We start from the raw sequence: 23,537 nt of genomic DNA, 5'->3' as shown, positions 1-23,537 counted from the left end.
GATAGATAGATAGATAGATAGGTGTGAGATAGATATGAGATAGAAATTAGATAATTAGACAGATAATGATGATTATTTTATGACATGGGCAGCAAAAAATGTAAAATCATCATGTAGCCATGTACAACGGGGTGTGATTGATAATAATACAAATTTGGAACTCAAAAAAATATCTTAGAAAATGAAAAATTTCTACCTTTCGGAGTAATAACTGAAAACAAGACAAAACAATAAATAAAATTGTGATATACAAAAAATATAACGATATGCTACATTGGTTGAGTATTTTCTTATGTGCTAAATATTTTTATGAGTGCTTTTTGCTTATTTAGTACATTTTGCCCCTGAACTGACATGTATTATACATAATATAGTGTACAGGCGGTCCCCTACTTAAGAACACCCGACTTACATACGACCCCTAGTTACAAACGGACCTCTGGATATTGTTAAATTGTTGTACTTTAGCCTTAGGCTACAATAATCAGCTATAACAATTATCACAGGTGTCTGCAATTAAGGTTTATTATTAATCTTGATTCTTATGACAATCCAACATTTTTAAAATCCAATTGTCACAGAGAGCAAAAAAATTCTGTCTGGGGTTACAATGATAAAATATACAGTTCCAACTTACATACAAACTCAACTTAAGAACAAACCTACAGAACCTATCTTGTATGTAACTCGGGGACTGCCTGTATAGTCAATGTGTATGTCCCCCGTCCTTCCCCAATACAGGCAGTCCCCGGGTTACATACAAGATAGGGTCTGTAGGTTTGTTCTTAAGTTGAGTTTGTATGTAAGTCGGAACTGTATACTTTATTATTGTAACCGCCAGCCAAATTTTTTTTGGTCTCTGTGACAATTGGATTTTAAAAATGTTGGGTTGTCATAAGAATCAGGATTAACACTAAAGCTTCATTACAGACGCCTGTGATAACTGTTACAGCTGATTATTGTAGCCTAGGACTAAAGTACAATAAATTACCAATATCCAGAGGTCCGTTTGTAACTAGGGGTCGTCTGTAAGTCGGGTGTTCTTAAGTAGGGAACCGCCTGTATCTGTAATATGATGAATCCCCCATGAGAGCACAGTATCCCGGGGACATAATTATTAGATTGTAATTCGGGTCAAATACATTGGGTTTTACTTGTAACTCAAGAGCAATTCTGATAGCGACCAATCTATAGGAGGGCGACATGGGCCCGTATGGAATTCAGACACTGATTGGTGAGGTTCCTGATACCATTACTACTAATACAATTACAGGCGGTCCCCTACATAAGAACACTCAACTTACATACGACTCCTAGTTACAAACGGACCTCTGGATATTGGTAATTTATTCTACTTTAGTCTTAGGCTACAATAATCAGCTGTAACAGGTATCACAGGTGCCTGTAATGAGGCTTTAGTGTTAATCCTGGTTCTTATGACAACCCAACATTTTTAAAATCCAATTGTCACAGAGACCAAAAAAGTTCTGGCCGGGATTACAATGATAAAATATACAGTTCCGACTTACATACAAATTCAACTTAAGAACAAACCTACAGACCCTATCTTGTATGTAACCCGGGGACTGCCTGTAGTAGATACAAGCGACTCCCCAGCGTCCCTTCCCCTTTGTGAAGGCGCGGGCCATGTTGCTGTGAGCACGGAGCTTACGTCTTACTCTTTGCAGGAATCCAGTTACACAGGTAATAATATATTGTCAGCTAAAAAAATAAATATTTCTGTAACTTACACGGGTTCTCTCTCCGGGGGAGGCTCCAATTGTCACTAGTCGGTAATGAAGTCATTGCGGCCCCAGACACTTGTTAGAGTGTAAGATACTAATGCCGGACCAGGTTTTTTTCCCTTTTTGGCGTAATTTAATCCCTATTCACGGCCGTGGAAGCTAAGTGCCGTCTGAAAAGGTTAATGTCAAGAGACCTTACATGTTAGAGGAGTCGCCCAACTAGATGTTCGCCCAGACCGCATATCGCCCTAAGGCACCAGAGCGCAGTACACACCTTGACAGGTACATTTCAATTATCCGCTATGGCTACTATCAGTCCCTAAGTAAGAAGAGAAGGAATATAAACAGGAGGATAATATAATCTTATCCGTAATCCCAACTAAAAAAAAAATCGACTCCAAATTCTACTTTCTGCTGCTTCTAAGCTGCTGCGGATCCCTATGTGGATAAGTCACATTACACTGAGGTCATCTGTCTGTGCTTAGACGCTGCGGTTTCTCATAGTAGATTGGAAAAAGGTCCAAACTATTAAACAAATGCAGAATCTTATCATTGCTTATATCCCTACAATGTGGATGCCAAACCCTTACGGGGGGAGGGCGAAAAACCTAATTGAAGGCAATAGGATGTACATTTTTATAAGAAAACCCTAATAAAGTTAAATAAGAAGCCTCATGAAAGTTGCAATGAATGACAATACTTGGCACCCAGCTTTCCCAAAGCTGATTGGACCGGGAAAAGGATGATGATGAGTAAAATACTGAAAGTTTCTTCCTAAGACAACAAAAAATAATTTAGTAACTAGTGGGGAAGCCATATGCACAATATAACATGGGGAAATGGGACCGAAAATAGTCAAAAGTTACACACGGGTGAAAATCAGGCGGAGGAGGGTGCAATGATTTAAACTATTTAAAAAAAAGAGTGTGCTGGTTATATCATTCCTATCTCCGGTATGAGCTAGAACGATATGAGATAGATAGGAGATAGATAGGTAGATATATATGAGATAGATAGATATGAGATAGATAGATAGATAGATTGATATGAGATAGATAGATAGGAGATAGATAGATAGATATGAGATAGATAGATAGATAGATAGATAGATAGATAGATATGAGATAGATAGATAGATATGAGATAGATAGATAGATATGAGATAGATAGATAGATAGATAGATAGATAGATAGATAGGAGATAGATATGAGATAGATAGATATGAGATAGATAGATATGAGATAGATAGATATGAGATAGATAGATATGAGATAGATAGATATGAGATAGATAGGAGATAGATATGAGATAGATAGGAGATAGATATGAGATAGATATGAGATAGATAGATAGATAGATAGATAGATAGGAGATAGATAGGAGATAGATATGAGATAGATAGATAGGAGATAGATAGATAGATATGAGATAGATAGATATGAGATAGATAGATAGATAGATAGATAGATATGAGATAGATAGATAGATAGATAGATATGAGATAGATATGAGATAGATAGATAGATAGGAGATAGATAGATATGAGATAGATAGATAGATAGATAGATAGATAGGAGATAGATAGATATGAGATAGATAGATAGATAGATAGATAGATAGATAGATAGATAGATATGAGATAGATAGATATGAGATAGATATGAGATAGATAGATAGATATGAGATAGATAGATAGATATGAGATAGATAGATATGAGATAGATAGATAGATATGAGATAGATAGATAGGAGATAGATAGATAGATATGAGATAGATAGATAGATAGATAGATAGATATGAGATAGATATGAGATAGATAGATAGATAGATAGGAGATAGATAGATATGAGATAGATAGATAGATAGATAGATATGAGATAGATAGATATGAGATAGATATGAGATAGATAGATAGGTATGAGATAGATATGAGATAGATAGATAGATATGAGATAGATAGGTATGAGATAGATAGATAGATATGAGATAGATAGATAGATAGATAGATATGAGATTGATAGATTATACTGTTTTTGTTTGAATTAAGCAAAAGTTTTTCAACGGCACACTGTTAGTCCCAGTATTTTTATATATAGATATAAAATGTAAGGACACCCGACTTACAGACGACCTGTAGTTAAAGACGGACCCCTCTGCCCCCTGTGACCTCTGGTGAAGCTCTCCAGATGTTACTATAGTCCCAGACTGCAATGATCAGCTGTAAGGTGTCTGTAATGAAGCTTGTCCTTGGACCGATTACAGCAAAAATAATATTGAAAATCCAATTGTCACTGGGGCAAAATTGTCTGGATCTACAAGGTTCGACTTACATACAAATTCAGCTTAAGAACAAACCCAAGGAACCTATCTTGTACGTACCCCGGGGACTGTACATCTGAGTGCCTTTCTATAAATATATATATATTATTCCCTTATCTTGTTCTTGCTGTCTAATATTAACTAACAATGAGTTAAATTGATATAGAAAGTAAACAAATAACAATGTAAATGACAATATATTATTACACTTTCTGTTATCCAAGTTTCTAAAATTTTATGCCAAAAAATTCGGACAATTCCGTGTTATTCCTTGGCGGCTCCTTCCAGTGACTTTATTACTATAACAAATCACAGTAAACAACCATTTGGAGGATTTTGCTCCTTAACCCGTCGTCTCCCCCGATGTTTATGGGGCGGTATAATAGCAATGATTAAGCACGAGCTGCAGTAATATATAATTTGTGTCCCCCCCCCCCCCGGATAACAGAAGAGGGGATCATGATAAAACGTTGCCCAGCGAGTAGAAATGTAGGTTTTGTCGAGATCCTGGTATGAGCCCCGCTCTGGGCCGTGTCGTTTTGGAGAGTGACAGCTCTATTCAATTGTCGGCAAATAGCATTTTGTGTGTCTCTCTGTGGCTTTTTTCTTGAAGATTAGCCGGTGGGGGGATGAATGGTGAGCATTATTCCAACCACTTGGTATTCTGAAATGCCAAAATAATTACCAGGGACTAATTCAAGGCATTTAGTTTAGTTAGAAAGTAAAAAAAAAATGGAAAATAAGGATAAAAAGTAACAATTTTTTGAATGCACTTTGCTACAATGTAACCATTTTATTAGTATGTATACGCTCCGGTCGTGTCTCTATATGTCCTGCTATGATATTGTACTTCATATAGGGATTGTACAAGGAGACAAAGCGGTCACTTACCGTCTGTGGGGTGACAATGCGGAGGCTCCTCTCCTTGTAAGATACCCAGTGATGTGGCTTGGAGAAGCTCCTTCCATGCAGCCACGTGTTGCGTGGAACGTTGTCCCTTGTGTCGTCCACCTGCTGCGGGTCTGGGTGTGACATTCCTGAGTGCTGGTAAGGGGTATCCAAGTCTTAGGAGGGGTGTGGAGAATCAGGGGGGGCCGCTGCCTGAAGTGGCACTCTGCCTCGGACGCTGAGGGGTGTTTGGGGGATTTCATGGTTCTGTGGTTCCCAAAAGAGGCTGAATCAAGGGGATAATTTCTTCACATCCAGAGAGAGAGAAAGATCAGCTGCTCCTGTGTGCACAGGGACAAAATAAAGGGAGAAAAAAAGGGCTTTTACACTCAGCAAAATCTCCATAATAAGACGTGTTTATTTTCTGTACATGTCATCGGAAATATATATATCATATAGAGATCATACGCTATACAGCAGTAATTCATTGTGGAATTACAAATGTCCTATGTCACTATGTCATTTTATGTCACTATTTTTCATATTACATTAAATATTAATCCAAAAAAAAAAACTGAATTTGCTCTTCCAGTAGGCCCTGAATTCCAGCTTTGGTGCTCCAGTGATTTGCACGGGGAAAGGGATGGAAAATGGTCAAAGTTACACACGGGTGAAAATCAGGTGGAAGGAGGGTTCAATGATTTAAACTATTTTAAAAAGAGTGCGCTGGTTATCGCTCTTATCTTTCTAGATAGGAGCTATAAAGATAGAACAATATTAGATAAATATATGAGATAAATAGATACGAGATATATAGATATGAGATAGATAGATAGATAGATATAGGAGATAGATAGATAGATAGATAGATAGATAGATAGATAGATAGATAGATATGAGATAGATAGATAGATAGATAGATAGATAGATAGATAGATAGATAGATAGATATGAGATAGATAGGAGATAGATAGATACGAGATATATAGATATGAGATAGATAGATAGATAGATATATCTATCCATCTATCTATCTCCTATCTATCTATCTATCTATCTATCTCATATCTATATATCTCGTATCTATCTATCTCATATATATCTATCCATCTATCTCATATCTATCTATCTATCTATCTATCTCTCTATCTATCTATCCCCTATCTATCTATCTATCTCATATCTATATATCTCGTATCTATCTATCTCATATATATCTATCCATCTATCTATCTCCTATATGAGATAGATAGATACGAGATATATAGATATGAGATAGATAGATAGATAGATAGGGGATAGATAGATAGATAGGATATAGATAGATAGATAGATAGATAGATAGATAGATATGAGATAGATAGATAGATATGAGATAGATAGATAGATATGAGATAGATAGATAGATAGATAGATAAATAGATAGATAGATAGATATGAGATAGATAGATAGATAGATAGGATATGGATAGATATGAGATAGATAGATAGATATGAGATAGATAGATAGATAGATAGATAGATAGATAGGATATGGATAGATATGAGATAGATAGATAGATAGATAGATAGATATATAGATAGATATGAGATAGATAGATAGATAGATAGATAGATATGAGATAGATAGATAGGAGATGGATAGATAGATATGAGATAGATAGATAGATAGATAGGGGATAGATAGATAGATAGATAGATAGATAGATAGATAGATAGGAGATAGATAGATAGATAGATATGAGATAGATAGATAGATAGATATGAGATAGATAGATAGATAGATATGAGATAGATAGATAGATAGATAGATAGATAGATAGATAGGATATGGATAGATATGAGATAGATAGATAGATAGATAGATAGATAGATAGATAGATATGAGATAGATAGATAGATAGATAGATAGATATGAGATAGATAGATAGGAGATGGATAGATAGATATGAGATAGATAGATATGAGATAGATAGATATGAGATAGATAGATAGATAGATAGCTAGATAGATAGATAGATAGATAGATAGATAGATAGGAGAAAGATATGAGATAAATAGATAGATAGGAGATAGATAGATATGAGATGGATAGATAGATAGATAGATAGATAGGAGAAAGATATGAGATAGATAGATAGATAGATAGATAGGAGAAAGATATGAGATAAATAGATAGATAGATATGAGATAGATAGATAGATAGATAGATATGAGACAGATAGATATGAGATAGATAGATAGATAGATAGATAGATATGAGATAGATAGATAGATAGATAGGAGAAAGATATGAGATAAATAGATAGATAGGAGATAGATAGATAGATAGATAGATAGATAGATAGATAGATAGATAGATATGAGATAGATAGATAGATAGGAGATAGATAGATAGATAGATAGATAGATAGATATGAGATAGATAGATATGAGATAGATAGATAGATAGATATGAGATAGATAGATAGATAGATATGAGATAGATAGATAGATAGATATGAGATAGATAGATAGATAGATAGATAGATAGATAGATAGATAGATAGATAGGAGATGGATAGATAGATAGATAGATAGATAGATAGGAGATGGATAGATGGATAGATATGAGATAGATAGATAGATAGATAGATAGATAGATAGATAGATAGATATGAGATAGATATGAGATAGATAGATAGATAGATAGATAGATATGAGATAGATAGATAGATAGATAGATAGATAGATAGATAGATAGATAGATAGGAGATGGATAGATGGATAGATATGAGATAGATAGATAGATAGATAGATAGATATGAGATAGATAGATAGATAGATATGAGATAGATAGATAGATAGATAGATAGATAGATAGATAGATAGGAGAAAGATATGAGATAAATAGATAAATAGGGGATGGATAGGGGGTCTTCATACACACGTGATCCCTAGGGCCAGCGATTTGCTAAGCCGTAATGTACACAATGAATGCCTCATCACTCCTGTTCTAAGCTTCATAGACTGGAATGTGCTGGAAGCAGAACCTGCCCTTTTATCACCTTAAAGGTGAATAGTGAGCGTTCTTCCACTCGGTATTCTGCACCCTGGTGCTTTATACATCAGTCCAGAGTAGGGGGGCTCGTGGGCTATTCTCAGCATTGCAGTCTGGTATTAGGGTGTGGGCTGCAGGTTGAGGTCTAAGGTGACAATATTTTGGCATTTTCTACCTAAATCTCTGGTGCATTATATTAATGTATCATCCATCATTCATGTACATACAACATCCATTGTTATTCTATGCTACACTGCCACCTAATGGCAAATAATGGAACTTTACAATGAGCTTTTACAATGAATGAACAATCTTTAACTGTTCAGAGAAAAGGATTCCAATTCCTTGTTTTTTTATTCAATATATTAGAGCCATCTTTAGTCCCCCCCCCCCCCCCACATGACTTCCTTAACCGGATAATGTAGGTTACATTTCCCATCATACCTGAGGTGTAAGTGTGTGGCAGAGGGTATCATACCTCTGATGTGTTGGGGGTGTCACACTGCACATACTCTGCACCCTGTTCAAAGGTTGTAGTGATAGATAAGTGGCATGAACATCAATGTATCCTACGTGATGAAGCATCAGCTTGTTATAGGGTCAGGGGAAGCTACATCTCATAGGATACACAGCAGAGTCTGGACATGGCGATCACAGATGGTAAAGACGGGCTGTGTGAGAGAGTTGAGTTTTATACTTTTGTAAAAGGATTAATTTATAACATTTTTTAATATGAAAATAACGTAAAACATGCAACCAAAGTAGTACAAAACTATAAAGACACAGCAAGTAACAATGACAAAGGCAAGCGTAAAGTCACAGAAGAGTCATAGATATGGATCAGAATAACCCAATCATATTATTCAGGAGGGTAAGTACACATTGCCATTCACAGTCCAAAACACTGCACCCCACAACCTCCCCTCTAATGAGCTGTCACCATCGCTTCAGCCCAGCAAGAAAATATATCTTCAATATAAGAATAAGATCTGAAAGAGGGGGACACATTTATTCATCATTTGTAGCCATCTAGATAAGGGGGGAACCTCCACATCCTTCCAAGTCATGATAAGAATTTTACAAGCACAAAAACGGCCAAATCTGTAGAAGATCCTATGATAGTAACCTGGTGTAATGTCACTGACAATGCCGCGCAGACATATCCTTTGCGTCAAATTCCTAGAGAAGTTGAAGTGAGCTCCCAAAAATTCAGGAATAGTGGAACGAAAGGGCACCTTAGATCAGTGGCGGCAAACCTTTTAGACGCCGAGTGCCCAAACTACAACCAAAACCGACATATTTTTCGATGCAACAATTTAAGCAGTTACTTATGACTCCCTGCTCTGTCACAGGTTTAAATTGTATAGGCACCTGAGGACACCAATACAGTAGAAAGAAGGAGAAGAAGTTTGGATCATTATTGTAGCTTCCTGCTAGGGTCCTGGGCTGCCTTTGATTGCAAGAGGCCTTGAGTCCTGTCTGGCGAACCCTGCCCTGAGGTGATGGCAAGTGTGCCCATATAGAGGGCTCTGAGTGCCACCTCTGCCTTAGATCATGCCCATACACAGAGGAGGAAGGTCCCAAAACCAACTATGCAAGGAAAGCAAGTGTCTGAGTGTGAGACCCCCCCCCCCCCCCCAATCCGGCAAAGACGGGCAGGTGTAAAATAATATCTGTGCAGACAAAGAGTTGGATCATAAAATCTCTGCCGTCAACTAGTGATTCTGGTACGTAGGGACTCTAAGCTGTCTGGTGCCAGCGCTCTAATTGCGTCCTGCTGGGTGTTGGGGACTGGTGGTTGGGTCTTCTGGTCCACTGCCTGGTGTCTTGGCATTGGGCCCTACACTCTTATTCTGTGCCCCTCCAAAGGAGGTTTTAGGGATGTTTGCCTCTACTGCAAATTAGGGGGAGCTCTGGTATGTCGGCGGATGCCAGTGCTCTGAGACACTTACTGGGGGACCACTGGCTGTACAGATGGGTTTTCTGGATCCATATGGGTCCTGGAACTTGTCTCCAAAGGCGAGCTCTTCAATGTGCCATCGGCAGTTCTTCCGCAGGGTGTGGTCCTCCCCACGTGCGGGTCAGTGGATGTGGCCAGTGGATGTCAGTGGCTGTGGATGTCTGGGAACTGGTGAGAAGGCCTGCACCAAGCTGAGTGTGGCTGCTGTTGCCAGGGATCCTGAAATGGTCCAAATGACAGATGGAAGGTACCACTGGGAGCATGGGGCACAGAACATTGATCTCCGCCATGCCACCGGGTCTGCCTGACCCTGCTGTTGGCTCTCTGTTGCATCTCCACGGTCCTGCTGCTGGATCCAGATGCTAGGGTGAGTAGGGCCTGAAAGAAATACCTGACAAAACCAGGCAAAAGGAGGGAATTCAGGGGGGAAAAGGTCGGAGTAGAGGTACAGTCATCTTATCACGGTGCCATCTTGAACCTTAAATAGGCCTGCTTCCTGCTTCCTCATGGTTTCTCTGCCCTGGGAGACTCTGCTGTACCCAACTGCTGTGTGGGACCCTCTGATGCCCAGGGTAATTGCACAGACTGAATAATATATAATTTTTTTGTTGCAGTGCTCAAACCATACCACAAGAGGGCGGCCTGCATCTACTGGAAGATGTACAGCACAGAAGTGAAGTGAGTGCAGAGAATTCGGGAAGCGAGCTACAGAGCGTTGCACTCCAGGGTGCCCAGTAAACTGCCGGTAATAGTTTGCAAAGCCCAGGAATCTCTGTATTGTACGTAGTCCTACTGGGCCATTGAAGAACCGCAGACAACTTAGCAGGATCCATCTGTAGACCCCTGTCAAAGATAATGTAGCCAAGGAAGGGAAGACTCTTCTGATGGAACTGGCGCTTTTAGACGACTGAGGACTTGACGCACGTGGGACCGATGGGATTCAAACACTGCAGAAAACATATATATCGCGGCACAGGTGTATAGCAAGGCTCCTGAAAGATGGCTGGTGCGTAACAAAGTCCTAATGGCATAACCAGGTACTCAAAGTGCCCATAACGAGTGTTAAAGGCGGTCTACCACTCGTCAGCCTTGCGGATACGGATGAGGTTGCAGGCCCCACGAAGGTCCAGTTTGGAGAAGACCTTGGCTCCACGTAGGGGGCCAAACAGATCAGTGATCAATGGCAAAGGATAGCGGTTCTTAACAGTGACCTTGTTAAGACCTTGGCAGTCGATACATGGACGGAGTGACCCATCCTTCTTGGTCACAAAGAAGAAGCCTGCACCAGCCGGAGAAGAGGATTTACATATGAACCCCCTCTGCAGGTTCTCTTTGATATAGTGCGACATTGCTGCGGTTTCAGGCACAGAGAGAGGGTACACCTGGCCCCGAGGAGGAGACGTACCTGGCAGGAGATCAACAGGGCAGTCGTGGGGACGGTGTGGTGGCAAGGTCTCTGCTTGCTTCTTTGAAAAGACGTCAGAAAAGTCCTTATAGCAAGCTGAGAGACCCTTCAGAGGCTTGGGAACCAATAGAAGAGACCATGATGGGTACTGGATGAGGAACCACCATGCAGCGAGACTGGCAATCTGGTCCCAAACAGTTTTTCCCCTGTCTTCCAATTAAGCAAGGAGCTGAAACCCCAAAAGACCCAACAGAAGGGAAGGTGTAGCCCGAGGTATTACATAGAAAGACAGTCTCTCTTTGTGTAGTGCTCCAACTTGCAGTAACAAAGGCTCAGTGCGGGACCGGACCGGAGAGGATTAGGCCACTGACAGAGCAGATGACCAGAGGCTTCTCGAGGTGGACCACAGGCCAGTGATGCCGGGAGACCAAAGAGGCATACACGAAGTTCCCTGCAGAGCCGAAATCCAGGAAGGCAGAAATCTGGAACTGATAACCAATATCCAGAGGTCCGTTTGTAACTAGGGGTCGTCTGTAAGTCGGGTGTTCTTAGGTAGAGGACCTCCTGTATACATTTTCCAATACACTTTCTGTATCAATTCTTCAAGTTTTTCAAGATCTCTGCTTGTTGTCATGCAACAGGAAGCCTCATCATATACTTCCTGTAGTTAAACACTGGTCCATGGTCATGTGATGTCACATAAGTGCACGGCTCATTATAAGACAGTGTAATCAAAGCTGTGTGATGCTAACGAGCAGCAGCATACCTGTGTGACATCACATGACCATGGAGGGGTGTTTATCTACAGGAAGTAAACATAGTAGCTATAACAGCTAGCAGAGATCTCGGAAACGGCGAGGAATTGATACAAAAAGTATATTGGAAAATGTATATAACTTTTCATTACACAAACAATATTTATTAATTTGTTGTAATGTGGAAACCCCCTTTAAGTCCCCTTTATGCCCCTGACTCCATCTTTGAAAAGTGTGTAGCATAGTTTTCCTGTTAAAGGAAATTTACCACGTTTTTATGCATTATGAACCAAACATACATTGAGACTGCTGTAGCTACCCTGATGCAGAAACATATCTTGTTTACTCCCTGTGTTTTGCTGAAAAAAACCTATTATATGACTGTGGGGTATTTGATGGGACCATGTAATCTTATCACTCATACAATATACAGTAATATTCTTGTACATTGTGAATATGCAGCATTCATATTAAACATTGGCAAGGAGTACCGTATTTTCCGGGCCATTAGGCGCACCGGAATATAAGGCGCAACGGTCCGATGCGCCTTATATATGTAATAATTCAATATATAAGGCGCATCGGACTATAAGGCGCAGGGTCGGGGGCGTGGCGGAGGTCCGGGGGCGGAGCGGAGACCCGACGGGACGCGACGCCGAGAAGAGACGCGGAACGCGGGGAAGGTGAGCGGGGAAGTTGAGGGGGAGGTGGAGAATGGCATACTTACATAGGTCCCCGCTACCGGAGACAGCAGATCTCCAGCGGGAACTGCAGACCACGCGACAGAAGTTGTTCGTGCCGCGTGGTCTGCAGTTCCCGCTGGAGATCTGCTGTCTCCGGTAGCGGGGACCTATGTAAGTAGGGTCCGCTGCCCTCATATAGGGCGCACCGGACTATAAGGCCTTATAGTCCGGAAAATACGGTAATAAGCCATAGAGAATAACAGGGCTGGGAGTCAGCTGATCCCCACCACCTCCATCCCTCTCTGGGTCATGCCTGGAGGCTGGAGAGGCTTGTTTATCGGGATCTTGGACATATTTGAACACATTTTTTTTATAAATTACTAAAATTCAACAGATTTGCCAAGATAAGTGGCCATGGTTAGTTGGTAGGGGCATCAATTTGCCGGACTGCACGGCCATTGGCTGCCTAGACCCCTCAGCCATATTGTACTTTGACCATAATCTGCAGGAGCCATGTGTCACGTGACCTGCCAGCAGCAGGACTCATGACTTCCTGTGACGCCCTGTGTCCTGCTGGTTGCTGGCGGATGGATTTGGGAAATGGAGTCATTACCCTCCATCATAACCACTACAATATCAGTTGTTAGAGGGGCTTGCCAAGACGACCGTAACCTCTCCAAACACTGACATGGGAATGGCTGCATATAGTAATGACTGCACAGCCCCCCAATCTGCCAGAAGACAGCAAGACGTCAGAGGATGTGACCCACAACGGACCCTGAGGACTACAGACAACCTTTACTGGGGATAAGTATGGGGGACCTTATTAGGGTTTTGTACTTATCCCGGTATAGCTTGTTATTAGTGGCCAACCCCTTTAAATGGTTATGCCTAACCCAACTGGATAGGGGATAGGTGTCTGATCACATGATTGACCTGTACTCTATTCACTTAACAGAGACTGACTGATGGGAAGCACCGCACTGGGCCAGAATCAAGCGCCAAAGTAAGTACTTAGGGTCTTTCTTTATTTTACGTTAACCGGTTTCAATAATGAAAATGTAACCATTTACACACATGCCCGTACATATGAAAAGTATAAAAATATAACTATGATGTACATTGGGAAGATGGGAATTCAGGGTCAGTTAGCTTAGTATAATGTATAAAGGGGGAGTAAGAAGGAGAGGTAAGTAAAGATATGTGTACAAGTGAGTACTTGCAATGTGCTGTGCCTTAGGTGGTGGCCCTGACACTACGAGGGGGTTGTTACAGTAAAATGTTGATGAAAGAAGCCGCTGGTTCCTGTTTTAACCACATACAAAAGCAGCTCGGAGAAGGGTGTGAGCTTTAAACCCCAACACATCCTTCTGTATAGATATAAACAAGTCCCTATCCCCGGATAAGTGATCACTGTCACCAGAACAATACACAAGAGATAAATGTTGTCACCAAATATCTCAGGTAATGAGGTCCTGGCTGAGGGATCACAAGTCCCATAGACTATGGAGAGCACTGGCTACTACTGTCACTTCTCTTCATATGGGTCGTGCATTCTACTATATGCAACTATAGATTCATTGATACAGTAGTTGCACCCAGCTCTTAGATTGCTAGCTTCTGAGGTTTAGCATATATTGCTAGCTTCTATGGTTCAGGATAGATTGCTAGCTTCTATGGTTCAGGATAGATTGCTAGCTTCTATGGTTCAGGATAGATTGCTAGCTTCTATGGTTCAGGATAGATTGCTAGTTTCTATGGTTCAGGATAGATTGCTAGCTTCTATGGTTCAGGATAGATTGCTAGCTTCTATGGTTCAGGATAGATTGCTAGTTTCTATGGTTCAGGATAGATTGCTAGTTTCTATGGTTCAGGATAGATTGCTAGCTTCTATGGTTCAGGATAGATTGCAAGCTTCTATGGTTCAGGATAGATTGCAAGCTTCTATGGTTCAGGATAGATTGCTAGCTTCTATGGTTCAGGATAGATTGCTAGTTTCTATGGTTCAGGATAGATTGCTAGCTTCTATGGTTCAGGTTAGATTACAAGCTTCTGTCGTTCAGGATAGATTGCTAGCTTCTATGGTTCAGGTTAGATTGCAAGCTTCTGTGGTTCAGGATAGATTGCTAGCTTCTATGGTTCAGGTTAGATTACAAGCTTCTATTGTTCAGGATAAATTTTAAGCTTCTATGGTTCAGGGTAGATTATAAGCTTCTATGGTTCAGGATAAATTTTAAGCTTCTAAGGTTTAGGTTAGATTGCTAGCTTCTATGGTTCAGGATAGATTACATACTTCTGTGGTTCAGGATAAATTGTAAGCTTCTATGGTTTAGGTTAGATTGCTAGCTTCTATGGTTCAGGATAGACAGCAAGTTGTTTGCCCATTCTTCAAGATGCTATGGGCTACTTACACATTTAGCTGGTTCTTTCCATGTCCCTATGAATAAAACTGCATAGATGACAATTCCTGCAGTTGCCCAATCTATAAGTGCATGTTTCCATCTTGCTGTGCACTAGTGACGCCTACATTTGTCCGTCCTCTTGGGGAGGGTGAGAGGTGCTCTGCTTCCTCCCCTTCTCTCTGTCACAGTCTGTCACTGATACACTGAGCAGTTTCCTTAGATGATAAGGATGTGTATGAAATGGGTCAGATGAAGACCTGGCACCTCTAGGGACCACCGATTCTGCATTCCTGCCCCCTGCAGGTGATGGGAGGAAAGCCGTGAAGAAGCCATAGGTAAGTGCAACCAGTACCAACTTTGTAAGATCTTCCAGTTCATTGATGAAAGGCAAATGTTATACATCCATATATCTTTGTTATTCATTGTTACATATTTGGTTACCACTGAAAAATATTAGGGAAATGACCTCTTACAATTATTCTACAAAGTAGCAGGAAATAACCAATACTAATCTGATCCTTAGAGCCTCAAATGTATATACAGGCGGTCCCCTACTTAAGGACAACCGATTTACAGACGACCCCTAGTTAAAGACGGACCCCTCTGCCCACTGTGACCTCTGGTCAGGGGCTCTGAATGCTTTACTATAGTCTCAGACTGCAATGATCAGCTGTAAGGTGTCTGTAATGAAGCTTTATTGATAATTATTGGTCCAATTACAGCAAAAAAAATGTGAAACTCCAATTGTCACTGGGACAAAAGAAATTTTTGTCTGGAGCTACAATTTCGACTAACATACAAATTCAACTTAAGTACAAACCCAAGGAACCTATCTTGTATATAACCCGAACACTGCCTGTAATTGTTAAGTAAGCAATCCTTAAATGAAAGTTCAAGTGTTTCCAGGACTGTATAAATAAAGTTGATTGAAGCAAACACAGGATGCAGTGCTTTATGATATGCTGCAATGTGGTGCACAGGATACTTATTGGGCTTATAGGGGTTATGATGTTGTCATTGGAAGTGTGGGCTGTATCAATCTAATGACTATGATGTAGACACTGCAATACTTTGTATACTTTGTGCCATCTTATTGCTGTATTATAGTCATCACCCAGCTTTCCCGGAAAGAGATACAACTACCCGTGGTGTAATGGAATACCTGGCATGGCTCTCCAGGATATTAGGGTTACGTAACACACGTGTGCCAACCTATAACATCATAACCTAAGTACAGGATGTCCTGGGTCCCCCGCACAGCAAGCATTGTGACTTTTTTACGCAATTTCAGTAATTTTTACGGAAAGTGATCCATGCAGATCCGTTATTACATGATCCTTGAGTCACTGGTGGTCCATGACGGACAGGAACTGGGTGACGGAAGGAGAACCAGATTGATCCTGGTGTGGTTTGGCTAGAGATGAGTCAAGCGTGGACTGGAAGTAAATTCATACAGAGGAAAGTCATTTGGGTCCGAAAATAAGGAAGAAAAAAAAAACAAGTGAAAGACTTGAAGCGGCAGATATGAGGTTGTCACTCATGTTGGTGTCATTATAATGGGTTACACCGGACTCTGCTGTCAGTGCCAGGAAACTAGAAAAGTGTAACTTCAGTATTAACAAGTTTAATCCACAGTTGCAGCAAACTTTATTTTGACTCCTTTTATTGACCTCCGTTCACATTGTAGCAAGTTATCAGATTAAAGTTCAACTTTGTTGCATCTTCACAAAGACTGAAGAATAAGATGCAGTTATATACAGTGTCCAAATATTGGACCCAACCCAGACAGGAGAAATTGTGGACTTGTGGATACTTTGTTTTCCCTTCTGGAATATGCTGCATATAAACCACCCGCAATCTCTATTGACTTGTGTCCCCAAAGGATCCATCAGGTGCTGTTTCCTGTCACCCAGATTTCACAATGAAAGGAAATCTATCAGCAGATGTAACTATACAGACTGCAGCCAGTGTTATGTATTCTCCCTGGAGAAGTGTGGAATCAGATGTTATTAGTAGCAGCAGGACTGTGATATATAGATTTCTATTCCAGGATTATAGCCTCTACGAGTGCTCTGTGGGTGTGTCCTCACACTGCTGTGCTCTGTACAGCCATTGTTAGGTATATTCCCTGGAGAGATGTGTAATCATACTTTGTGTATGTTGTTAGTAGCAGCAGGACTGTGATACATGGTTTTATATTTCAGGATTGTAGCTGCTCCAAGTGCTCTGTGGGCAAGTACTCACACTGCTGTGCTCTGTGCAGCCAGTGTTGGGTACAGTCCCTGGAGAGATGTGTAATCATACTTGTGTGTATGTTGTTAGTAGAAGCAGGACTGTGAAATATAGATATATATTCCAGGATTATACATTCTCCATGTGAAGGGAGGGGGGTCCTCACACTGCTGTGCTCTGTACAGCCATTGTTAGGTATATTCCCTGGAGAGATGTGTAATCATACTTTGTGTATGTTGTTAGTAGCAGCAGGACTGTGATACATGGTTTTATATTTCAGGATTGTAGCTGCTCCAAGTGCTCTGTGGGCGAGTCCTCACACTGTTGTGCTCTGTGCAGCCAGTGTTGGTTACAGTCCCTGGAGAGATGTGTAATCATACTTGTGTGTATGTTGTTAGTAGCAGCAGGGCTGTGAAATATAGATATATATTCCAGGATTATACATTCTCCATGTGAAGGGGGGGGGGGGTGTCCTCACACTGCTGTACTCTTAGTTGTTTGCATTGAGCTGTTCTACAGACCCTTCAATCTGCCCTGAGTAAAAGCTACATCGGTGCAGCAGCTCATTGCAGAAAGCTGCAAGCACAGCAGTGTGAGGAAACACACCAGTGCACTTGGAGAAGCTTCAATCCTGGATACATTTATTCTTCACAGTCCTGCTGCTACTAACAACATACACAAAGGTTAGACACATGTCTCCAGGGCTATACCTAACTACAGAACGAATCCCTTTAAAGCTCTACTGTTGATGCCTGTCTTACAATCCCAGCGGCACCCTCACTGATCACTAATGAGGAGGTCATGAGCCCGAATTCCTGGTCATCCAACCACAGTGAGGAGGAGTTGGTTATCTAGTATGTGTCAGACCAGAATCATAACTAAAAGGGGTGCAGAGGTAGCCTGGGGACCCGAAGGTTATCCTGCTGCATTACAAAATAGCATAAATGGAAGGTGGTGGAGACTCATTGTAATCCGCAGGGGGACCGACATATTTCAGGTTTCCAACTTGTAGCAGTAGCAACAACTAGTTGTACAAGTAGTTACAAGTAGTAACAACTAATTGCAAACAACTAACAGTGTGATGGAAACAGTCAAGTACAATGACTCCCCGTTACAGAAGAATATGCACACAGATACTTATATATCTGAATTAGTTTTGTGCCGTCCTGAGAATCTCTCCATGTGAAAAGATGACAGCAACGCCGCGCTGTATGGGACTCGGAAGTGAGGATATGGCACTCAGTAGTGAGAAAACTCGGCTTTGTTTTTGTGATCTACATCCTCTTCCAGACAATTAAGCCGGGAGCCAGATAATGATCTAGACTTATTCACGGTCAATTTAGGTCATTACCAGTGAGAGAGAGAAAACGGGGGTCAGATAGATGTTAAAACCGACCGCCCACGAGAGGAACTTGTCTAGTGATTTTGTAAAGCGCTACGGAATATGATGGCGCTATATAAATAAAGAATATTATTAATATCCTTATTCTGGGTTTAGTTGATGGAGTGAATGTATCATATGGCTGTAAACATGGATGATCCGATTTGCATGGAATGTAAACAGGGCATCATTGTCTTTCATGGAACAAACCCTTAAAAGTATTAGTACCTTTATGTGTAAACAGGTGCTATACATATCTAAGTGTCTCTATGGTGACAGACTACAAACACAAATCTGTGTAGTCTGACCCTGCAGTCATACAACTTCCTTTTCTCTGCATTTTGCCAAGATTCGTTCAGTCGCCTAACATCAGGAAATATAGAAAAAGACTGAAGTATCATAGTACATGCATAGTAGTAAATGTACTTAGTACATGGTAATGCTTGTAGTCTTCTATTTACTGAATGTCCAATGGCAAACAAAATCCAGCTTCAAACGACATCCACGTGAATGTAAAAACTGTTACAAAAAAGATAAGTATAGTTGGGATGTTGAGTATGAGATCGGACAACACAGGGTTTAGGTCCGGGCTCTGGCTGGGTTGGTCAGGAATGGTCACAGAGATGTTCTGAAGCCTCTGCTGTGTTATTTTAGCTGTGTGCTTAAGGTCAATGGGGGTCATTTACTAAGGGCCCGATTCGCGGTTTCCCGACCTGTTACCCGAATATTTCCAATTTGCGCCGATTTTCCCTGAATTGCCCCGGGTTTTTGGCGCACGCGATCGGATTGTGGCGCATCGGCGCTGGCATGCAAGCGACGGAAATCGGGGGCATGGCCAAACGAAAACCCAACAGATTCGGAAAAATCACCGCATTTAAAACAAAAAATTGGTCGCACGGGCCATACTCACATGCACCAGGAAGAGATGAGTGAACTCCGATGCAACTCGGCGGACCTCGGCGCAGCAGCGACACCTGGTGGACATCGGGCGCAGGACCTACATGAATCGCCGGAAGACCCGAACGCTCGTCCGAGAAGCTGCCGCTGGAACGTGAATGGACCGGGTAAGTAAATGAGCCCCATTGTCTTGTTGGAAGGTTCGGCCCAGAGCATCTGGAAGAGGAGGTTTTCATCCAGGATCTCTCTGTACTTGGCTGCATTCTTCTTTCCATCCATTACCCCCAGTGGTCCTGTCCTCCCCCCCCCCATAGCCTGATGCTGCCCCCCCATGTGTCACTGCTGGGATTGTATTTGGCAGGTGATGAGCGGCACCTGGTCCTCTCCACCACTTACAATTAACACCAAAAAGTCCAATCTTCATCTCATCAGAGCAGAGAATCTTATTCCTCGTAGTCTGGGATCCTCCATGTGTTTTGCACCCTGTATGCGGCTTTCACATGTCTTGTACTGAGGAGAAGCTTCCACACTCTGCCATAAAGCCCCGACTGCTGGAGACTGCAGTGATCGGAGACTCCCATCTCCCTGCTGCATCTCTGGAGCTCAGACACAGGGATCACAGGGTTCTTCTTTTCCTCTCTCACCAAGGCTCTTCTAACACAATTACTTAGTTTGGCTGGATGGCCAGGTCAAGGAAGAGTTGTGGTTGTCCCAAACTTCTTCCATTTAAGGATTATGGAGGCCATTGTGCTCTTAGGAACCTTGAGTGTTACGGAAGCTCTTTTGTAACCTTGGCCAGATCTGTAACTTGCCACAATTCTGTCTCTGAGCTCCTTGAGCCTCATGATTCTCATGTGCTGTGACTGTGCACTGTGAGGTCTTGTATAGACAGGTGTGTACCTTTCCTATTTAAGTCCAATCAGTTGAATTAGGCACAGCTGGATTCCAATGAAGGAATAGAACCATCTCAAGGAGGATCAGAAGGAAATGGACAGCATGTGAGTTACATATGAGTGTCACAGCAAGGGATCTGAATACTTATTTTCTTTTTAAAAATTTGCAAAAATATCTACATTTGTGTTTTTTTTTCGCCGTGTGCATTAATGAGCAAATAAAAGAACCTTGTTGATCTTACCAATTTGTTGCAATGAAACAAAGAGTGAAAAATTTAAAGGGGTCTGAAGACTTTCCGTACCCACTGTAGGTCTGCAAAGGACATATTTTTAATTAATACTGCTTGTAAAGCTGTAGCTCTGCAATGATGAACTCTACTGAAGCAAAAACTTGATAGATAATGGGATAGTTTGATGGTGGCTTAATGAGGAAGATTAATGAGAAGATAGGTGTCAAAATTGGCCAAAATATGGTGCAGAACATGTTTCAAAAGTATTTTAGTGATTAGTGGGGAAAGTGATTGTGCTCAAGATGAAATATTTGGGCACATTTACTAAGGGTCTCGCATTTTCGTTGGGTTTCGCAATTTTTTTCAGATTTGCCCTGAATTGCCCTGGGTTTTTGGCGCACACGACACAAATCGGGGGGTGTGGACGTCGGACAACCCGACTGGTTCGGACAAACCGCGGAACTTAAAAAGCAAATTGTGTCGCGAGATCAGCACTCACATGCACCAGGAAGAAGAAGGTGAACTCCGGCGGACCTCAGCGGGGGAAGCGACACATGCAGGAAACTGGAAGCACGGCAGCTCCGAATCCTCGTTGGACAATCTGGATCAGCGGCATCAACTGGACGGGTAAGTAAATGTGCCCCATTGTGTGCCAGAAGTGGGACAATATTCTGCAGCTGGTGATATAGACAGTCCAAGGATGTACTAGATGAATCATTCGTCATCCAAGACATTTTCCACTGTCTACATTTTAAGCTGAATGTATCTGCCCCGATGTGTTTAGTGCTTACACATGGGAAGGCGAGTGCTGCTGCGGTCAATGTGCTGACAACCATTAAACAGCTGCGGATTGAATTTGGGTATAAGTGTAATTTAATAAGAACCTCGATCGTTGGTCGTTGCTGACAGATCCGTTTACAAAATAAAAGATGTGACCACAGAGAACTTCTCTTGAATATCGGAGGACATTTCACTTTTTACTTTCTGGGAATTTCCTGAAGCGTCCCCTACCAGAGCAGATCTCCTTGGTAGATAAGTGATGGTGTCTGTATAATCATATAAGTATCATCCTGAGAATACACACGCGATAGAGACACAGGATCATGCGTCGCTGCTTACATAACAGGTGTGTATTCCTTATTTGTTATTTACATTACAATCATGGGTCAGTCTGTAATTGGATGATGATGTCACAAAGTAACTGCATGAGGTCACACAGTCTATGTATGAGTCACTTGGTAATTATAAGATGATGTCAAACAGTAATAGCTTTGAGGCCACACGGTATATATCTGTGATGATATCACAGTGTAACCGCAGTGATGTCACACAGTCTATGTATTTGTCAATGACTGGATGATGATGTCACAGTGTAATTGCAGTGATGTCACACATTCTATATATCGGGTCAGACAGCGATCGGATGAAGATTTCAACTAGCGATAGCTTTGAGGTCACGCAGTCTCTGTTTCAGGTCAGTCTGTGACTGGATGATGATGTCACAACGCATTTGCAGTGATGTCACACAGTCTTTGTATGGGTCAGTCAGTGACTGGATGGTGATGTCACAGAGTAATAGCTTTGAGGTCGATTTTGGGATAGTCTGTGATTGAATGATGATGTCACAGTGTAACTGCAGTGATGTCACACAGCCTATGTATTGGTCAGTCAGGGATTGGATGATGATATTGAAGATTTCCCTTAGTGAGGTCACACAGCCTAAGATTGGGTGATGAAACGGACTTTTGCAGGTATAACCCATGTTTGAGTGATGCTGTGTGTCATACAGTATAAGAAAATTAGACTTTCAACCTTTAAAAGAAAAGGGTGGAATATTTTAGGATTTGAGCTGAATTTTTGACCTTTACTGGAATAAGTGGGTTTTTCTCGCACACCTACCTTTCCAGAAGGTGTCATGATAGTAGAATATCCTCAGGTCAGAGAGAGATGAATGTGCTCAGTGTTTTCATGGCCCTCTCATAATACGACTGTGACGACCTTTACATCAGGACATTTTATGACTCATTAATGATGAGACTATTATAAAAACTCATCCCCCTCCACCTCCCTGGAGAATAACCTGATACAACAGTCCCGGTCCTTCCCCTTCACACTTATAAATACTCTCTAGGGGTTTTCCAAAGGCTTCATTTCTTGCATTTACCATCTTATTTCATGTCAAGTAGTTGGTTTTATGACGTTGGCTGGATGGGGTATGCTGATGTGAGATACGGGTCCATCCCTCTACCCTGTGGCCTTGTATTGGTGGTAGCAGTGGTTCTTAACCTTGTTTCATATGCACATTCACCGAACCCTTCTTTAGTGATAAATTAAATATGTGTGTGTGTTGAGCTCCGTGGCGGAGGCTGCGCTGAACCCCTGACACCGACTCACAGAACCCCTAGGGTTTGATAGAACCCTGGTTAAGAACCACATGTCTAAGGATTGTATCTCTACCATCTCCCAACAATTTATTTTTGCAACAAAGATTCAAATTTCTAGTTCATTGACATTCATGTGAATAGGCTCAGAACTATAGCAGTCCAGGGGATGGAGCCTCTGAGCGTTACATATGACGACACATTGGGGCTTATTTACTAAGGGTCGCGCTGCTCACTTTCGTAGGACTTTGCACGGCTTGCAAGGTATTTAACAAGTGTCTGCACTGGGATTGTGTCGCACGCAATCGGTTTTTGGCGCATGTG

The 23,537-nt window shown here is 41.4% G+C and overlaps 2 protein-coding genes across 5 annotated transcripts in view; one reads left to right on the top strand and one right to left on the bottom strand.

Moving 5' to 3' along the window:
• Positions 1 to 23,537, bottom strand: part of NTN1 (netrin 1) — a 249,596-nt gene that overhangs the window by 107,756 nt on the left and 118,303 nt on the right. For all 3 annotated transcript variants that reach the window (XM_072112626.1, XM_072112622.1, XM_072112623.1), the window contains exon 3: positions 4,958 to 5,295. The gene's annotated coding sequence lies outside the window, so the exon portion shown is untranslated. The remainder of the gene's footprint in view (positions 1 to 4,957; positions 5,296 to 23,537) is intronic.
• The window catches only part of PIK3R5 (phosphoinositide-3-kinase regulatory subunit 5), a 61,398-nt gene continuing 53,237 nt past the window's right edge, over positions 15,377 to 23,537 (top strand). For both annotated transcript variants that reach the window (XM_072112611.1, XM_072112612.1), the window contains exon 1: positions 15,377 to 15,534. The gene's annotated coding sequence lies outside the window, so the exon portion shown is untranslated. The remainder of the gene's footprint in view (positions 15,535 to 23,537) is intronic.

This window comes from Engystomops pustulosus, chromosome 6 (assembly GCF_040894005.1).
Source record: "Engystomops pustulosus chromosome 6, aEngPut4.maternal, whole genome shotgun sequence".
Lineage (NCBI taxonomy): Eukaryota > Metazoa > Chordata > Amphibia > Anura > Leptodactylidae > Engystomops > Engystomops pustulosus.
Note: the sequence above shows the minus strand (reverse complement) of the source record. Positions and strands in the feature narration are given on the sequence as shown.